Source organism: Oreochromis aureus, linkage group 1, assembly GCF_013358895.1.
Source record: "Oreochromis aureus strain Israel breed Guangdong linkage group 1, ZZ_aureus, whole genome shotgun sequence".
NCBI classification, from domain to species: Eukaryota; Metazoa; Chordata; class Actinopteri; order Cichliformes; family Cichlidae; genus Oreochromis; species Oreochromis aureus.
The window spans coordinates 14122512-14129409 of NC_052942.1; positions in this window are offsets into that span (position 1 = coordinate 14122512).

Below are 6898 nucleotides of genomic sequence, written 5' to 3' on the forward strand. Positions count from 1 at the left end.
TGTAGGAAACACTACTTTGCACTTCTGATATGCCCGATCCTGCACTTTGGCTCTCGTTGTGCGTCTTTGTCCGTGCTTGTCTCTCACTCGCTCTACCTGTTTCTGTAGAAATATTGTTCCTCAGTATTGGGACCTTTGATTCCATGGAATTTTTTTTTCTTTCCTTTTTTGTCTTCAGGCATTCTGCAGTTTTTGCCCAATCTAATCAGTGTTATTTCAGCTGAAACACATTTGTTATTTACGTGACTTTCATTCCCCTTCTTCTTGTCTCTCACGCCTCAATTTCTGCTCTGGGTTACTTCTGTTAGCAGTCCCCGTGTCCTGTGGGGACTGAATCAGCACGAGGTTCTACGTGAGAGAGACACAAGATGGATTGATCAATGTGTCTAAGGGTTGCCAGATGCAGGTCTTGAGTGTCATGGTGGATGAATAGATATATGGATTTGTCAGTGTGTGGTGATTGGTGGGCCTATTGATTGGTCCTTTTTCCTGTGAATTGGCAGTTTTATTGATAGCGTAATGACTATGTGACACCATTTCAGGAGAATTCGATGGCTTTTGATGCGAGACTGTTAGCCATCACAGTCAGCTTTTTCCTCATAGTTTCTTTAATATTTTCTGCAAATTCAGATTAATTTTTACCAGCGCAGTCAGATTTTTAAAAAAATTCCTTGCAGGCTTTATGACTCTTTCCAACTGAGTTAGAAAAAGGAGCATTAAAACTTTGATTGACCTGCTAAATCTTGGCTTTTTCTATTGTTTTGGACGAGACAATTCTTTGAGCCACAGGAGAATGAATGATTTAATGGAAACACAATGACACCGTCAGTAATGAAAGTGGAGCAGATGGGTGAATGACAAAGATCTTTAAATTTTGGGAGTATGTTTGAATTGGATTGATAGTGGGAATGGTCAGATGAATGGACTGTTTGATGGAAGATGGAGAGATGGACGGCGGGAGAGAGTAGTAATATGTGGAGAAGTGGGTGGGGTGGACAGAAGACAGAAGGCCTGCCTTCCTCTTAAATTTAGACATGTTCCCTTGGGGACCTTGCAGTGTGTAGGTCAGCCTCAGGGAGTGTTGGTGGGTGGGCCTCAGGGTGCAGAGGAGAATGTGCACCCCTGGCCTTAGGCTGGGCCTACAAGAGAGGTGCACTACCCTCCATGCCCTTATTTACTGCCTGAAACACTGGTACAGATGGCAATGTGACAAGGATAGAGGCTGCAGGGTTTAGCGGGAGCTGAGGCCAATCTTTTAATGCAACATGCGATTGTTCTCCAGGACCTTAAAAATAAAAAATGAGAACATGAATGCGACATGTTTAAAATAATAGGTACACAATAAAAGTTCAAGGATTGAATCTTTAATTCAACTATTTCAACTTTGTTCTGTTGTAATAATAAACCATAAACTGAAGGATGAAGACATCTCTGCACTGAGCTCTCATGTTTTCTGAAGTGATGAGCATGGCAGCAGCAGTGATTCTGACCAGAAGAAAGAGCCGTGTGCTTCTTGGCTTGGCATTAAGTGTTCCATCAGATGGCTGCCACTCGGGGCGGAGGCAGTCTGGACTCAGCCTGCACGCTGACCTCTGATTGATTAAGAGGCCATTCTTGGCACTCGACTGGCCCGGGGCACCATTTGTCACCTGACAGCGCAGTCCTGTTGAGGAGCTTCTTGTCCCCCAATCTACATTCAGACTTTTTTTCGCCCTAAATCCCCCCAACTCAGTCAGCTCCACTAAGGCCACCCATGTCAAAAAATCTGTTCACTCACTCTGGTGCTCAGCCTTTTGGATTAGAGTAAACACCAAATGGCATATTAGAACATAAAGAAATACACATGAAAGATTCTCTCTTCTGTATTTTTTATTCAAGTGACAGAATTTTGAAAATTGAATTTTTAAAGTTACATTTTTTTAGTTTACTATTTCTGATTTAAATTTAAGGTCAGCGTATTCGATGATGAGGTAACGTGACTTCTTGTTGTGATCTGTTTTAGAGACATGCATCATTTCCAATCCCCAAATGACAGCACAAATGAGGGTGAACGTATTGCGTACTTTAAAGAGAGGGTGAAAACTGTGCCAAGTGTGCAGGAGCTGTTAGAGCACTGGTTCTCAAATTGCAGGGCGGGGCAGGTCGGGTGTGAGCGGCCAGTTTTAAATTTTGAGCAACTATGGAAAGTGAACATGACTCATTCAGGGAAATAAAGCAAACAGGAGTTTTCTAATGTTTATTTGATTAAAATTCCTGATTTCAGAGTTGACTAACCGTCAGGTGGCGGTCTTTTCTCGATGTCTAGTCATGGTTGAAAACGTGTTCAAAAATGAAAGTTGACCAGGGGATGTTACGTTGGGAGTTCAAGGTGTGTCTACAACACTGCCTTCACATCCTCGTTGGACTTTCTAGCAAGTGAAAGTTTGTGTTATAGAAATGCTGCTGTCTCATTATCGACTACACTGAACATAAATAAACATTTTTTTAAAAGTTTCTTGCTAAAAAGAACAATACACCTCAGTGGTGGCTTAAACTGAATTCCCCACTTCACCTACTGATTCATTTCCAGTTGTAGCATTCCTGAGTTTATGATGCTAACATCACGACAGAGAGGTGATATTTGACAAAGTCCAGTGAGTTCATGCAAGAAATCAAACAGGCGTTAGATGGAGAAATCATAAATGTCTTTAAAGTGTTTTTTTTTTAAGAGACAGGTTCTGGTATCACTAATTTGTGAACGTGGAGAAAGATATTGTGTGGACGTCTGTTCACGACCATGTAAATACCAGACAGTTGGCGTTTGAAACAAAACAACAGAACAAAATTCCTTCTTTCTCTCTTTGTAAGAGACAATCTGAGTTGACCTCGTAAACCGTCTGTTTACGGTTCAGTTTTTAGCGTCACTTTTGAGTGGGAAGATTGATGTTGAGGTTTCAACCATGTTTGCTGGGAACATTTATATTGTTTACCGTTGATAAAAATCACGAGTAACCTGTTTTTCTGCCTCTGATGTCCAATATTCACCTACTTGATAACCTTCACACAGTGTAAAAGCAGCATTACTATATATGTGTACAGATAGTTGTGTAGCTCTAAATCACCAACTTTTCTTTTGCAATTTAATGAATAAAGAGTGAGCAGAAATCGAAGTATGCAGGCAACTCTGACATATAGTCCATGACTGCTTAGTAACCAGCAGAGTCCAACTCATATGATTACTGCTCTTCAGATGAGCTGTGTGTCACAGACTGTCAAATTCATGATAATGCCATAAAATTTACCTCGTCGGCTGCTTTTATAGAATGTTCACCTGTTCATCAAAGGTCAGAGGAAGGCGGCACGTTTTATTGCCAACAGTTTAATGCACCGGCAGAGAATAGGATTGAAACATATTTTAGTAATTTGCAGTGAAATGACCTGTGCTCTGTTTGCACATATTGCTACTTCAGCTACTTCACGAGATCATACTGGAGCGAAGGAGGAAAGCAGATCTGTTTTGTCACAATGTGTTTTCTGCTTTAAATTTAAGGAAATTACGATATGTGTTTGGCTTTGATGCGGTCCAGATGATTGCTACATTTGCACAGGGAAATGCTGTGAAATAAGTGCTGATATAATACAACTGTATTTATTAGAATTTTCTTGGGGAAAATGAGAACGCTAATCATATTCATAGCCGGTGCTGTGGGTAATTTGCAGCTTCTGATAAGCTGCTATATCGGTGTGAAAAGAAGATGATTGAGTGACACACGTGACATTTTTGACTCATTATTTATTGATCCCATTTCATTTCCTGTCTAAATGGTTAATTTGCTTGGCTACTGAAGCACTCACATAGGGGCTGTATGAAACGCTCCCGGATTTGTGCTGATGATGACACAGTTTCCTTCTGTCTTGTGTCTGAAATGAATGATGATGTGCTTATAATGCTGTGCCACCTTGACACCATTAGGACAATGTTTTCACCAATTAAGGTAGCCCGAGCCTAACACTCACATCCATCCGGCGTGGGTGGAAGCCCATTGTTAAGGGGCAAAAGTTTTATTACCTCTGATAATGATAATAAATGCTTCCTCCCACACACTGTGCCCTTCATTACAACATTGATCCCCTAACATCTCTGTTAAAATCCATCACTGGAGCTCTGTTAATGAATGCTCCAAACATAGCAGTGAACCATGCCGATGTTCCAAGGCCTTCTCACGTTCTCTGTAATGAAGTTAATGAGGTATTGGAGAAGTTAACATTTTCAGCAGGAAGGAAGGGTACGACTTTATTTGAGGTGGAAGAGGATAGAAGTGGGATTTAGTCGGTTGAGATGAAGCGTGAACGGAAAAAGAGAAACCAAGGAGGTTGCTCCATTCACACGCTCCAACAGATAGGTCTTGATCACGTGTTCAATCTGACTGGGACGCTTACATACACGCACATGTGCGCAGGCACATATGCAGACAGGTGCTGTGTGGGGTAGTGACTGTGCGGTGAACAGCTGTGTGTAGGAGATTCTGGGCATGCTGGGAGATGGCTGTCGCATTCTCCGACTTTACCGCCGGATGCAGCATTTGACGCTCACATGTGCAGACAGAGGGCAGCTGCAAGGTGCCACTTTAGCCCCCCCACCACACACACACACACACACACACACACACACACAAGAGTGATATTGTCTCTTTAAGCTAACATTGAGGTAACTCTTTCTCTGCTGTACATCCCAGAAAAGAAAAAAAAATACAACGAATATCCTGCGGGCATATACCTGTACTCTAACCAGCTAGCCAGAGACAACTCGCCAAAGGGAGCTTTATACCTACAGCTGCTGGCATAAATATTTAACTGCCCCTTACCCGACCTGAGCACAGGCCATAAGCCCCAGCATCAAAACCCCGTCCCACCTCCCATCCTGGCTGTCAGTCGCCAGCTAAGTCCTTCTTGGAGCTCGAAGGCTATCTGGGATTTAAGGGAAAAGCCTTTTATCCTGGACTTTCTCTGGAGGCTGGGGTGAGCACATGTCTCATGTCAGCAAAACACCATAAATGCTCCAAGTATCATCTTTTCTGCTTCTCAGAGGTAGCAAACAAAACTTTTCCGGGAGCGTCGTTTGCTAGTGCAATTTAAGCCATTAGTGGGGCTGTGGCGCTTATGGTTAATTTACACATCTAATTTACACATTAGATTTTTAAAAAAAATGCATGTTTATGAACCCTTTTTCATATGCATGCAGGCGTTTCTACTTGTGTGGGTGTACATAAAGGTTGCTGTTGAGGGATTTGATGCTAGATGCTGATTAACCCTTAGGTGGATTGTATATGCTAATCTGGGGAATTAAGCTACCAGCTCACAGGAATGCCATTAGTGTCTAGATCCAGACCAGGTGTCCCTGGCTACGGGGGGCAGTGCACTTATACCCATTGTGTGTGTGTTTGTGTGTGTGTGAGTGTAGAATGTATTAGAGAGGAAATGACAAGAATGGCTTGCCTGGATCACAATAGCAAATGGAGGGTATCACAAGGAGGACCAGTATGCTAGAATTCACTGGACCGTCTTCAGCTCTTATCACATTTACATCAGCTGTTTATATGAATGCAGATGCTTTCAGCGATTGCAGAACAAATGTTTATGCTCACACCCACATGTTCTCTCTTGGCAGCTACACAGTCACTTGCAATGGACTCTGGCCACTGTATAAGCGCAATTTACTGTTTTATCATTGCCACCATGGCTCCTTCACGTATCCAGTGTGTGCACGAATGTTGCGTATAAATGCTGACTCTTCCAGATAGCTCAACTGTGACGAGTGGGAGATCGAGCGAGCGTTACCTGTCCCTTTAATAGAGGTGGCATTAGGAGAGGCAGCAGGGAGGACAGCAGCTGGAGAAGGTAATCCTGTCTCTCCAGGTCAACTATCAGACAAGCTATAGCAGGCCCCACTAACTCTAGCCTAATTAACACACACCAAGAGGGAAATCTTCCCCTCTCAAACCCATAGAATAGCAGACACACACACGCACACATACCCTTCTCCAACCAGACACTTCAGGGTTAATACTTTCCAGCTTCCACACTCGGGAGTTTGACCGGCTCCAACATGCTTTGGCTCCTACTTCTTCACTCTATATTACATCTCTTCTGGGAATCAAGAGACAGATTAGTAGATGGAATTAGATTGCACAGTAAACCATATAAGACTTTTGTTTTTGTAAAATCTCCTTAATAAGTGACCATTTTATGCCATTTCATGTTTTGCAAATGCCAAACTGAGTACTTGCAAAGTCTGCCAAATGGGCTAAACAGTCATTTTAATAAATTTATAAAACGTGGAATACTATTTCTACAATGGGGTGTCAATGAAAATTGATTAGTCTGTGGGTTAATTAGAGCACTGAGAGGTTGGAGCTAGAGTGCAAGATTGCATAGCAAGTTTACAGTATGCCACTGGCACCAGGTAAATATGTGTATTTTGCATTAAACCAAAAGCTGCTACTGGCCCACCAGTAGTGATGGATTTCATTTCATCTGGCAATGGGGTGCAACCAGATTGGACTGTAGGAACTAGAACTATTGTCCAAGGAAGTTTTCTGATATTACCGATAAAATAAAAAGGTTAAGGTCTCAAAACAAAACTGGCCATGAGGACAAGATTATCGTTGTTGTGGTTTTTCATCTTGGGGACATAAGTCACAAATACACATTTACTGTGTTTGTAAAATTTGTGGAACAAAACTAAAACCTAAAAAAATAAAATAAAAGGAAGCTAATGTAAAAGCCCCAAAAAACTTCAGTTTCTTGAAAGATTGGGGATAACCAATACCCATAAACCTTCATATAAAAGGCCCAACTTTACAGCAGAGACGTTTGGACAGCATGTTGCAAAAAATAACTCAGGTCTTTATAGATAATC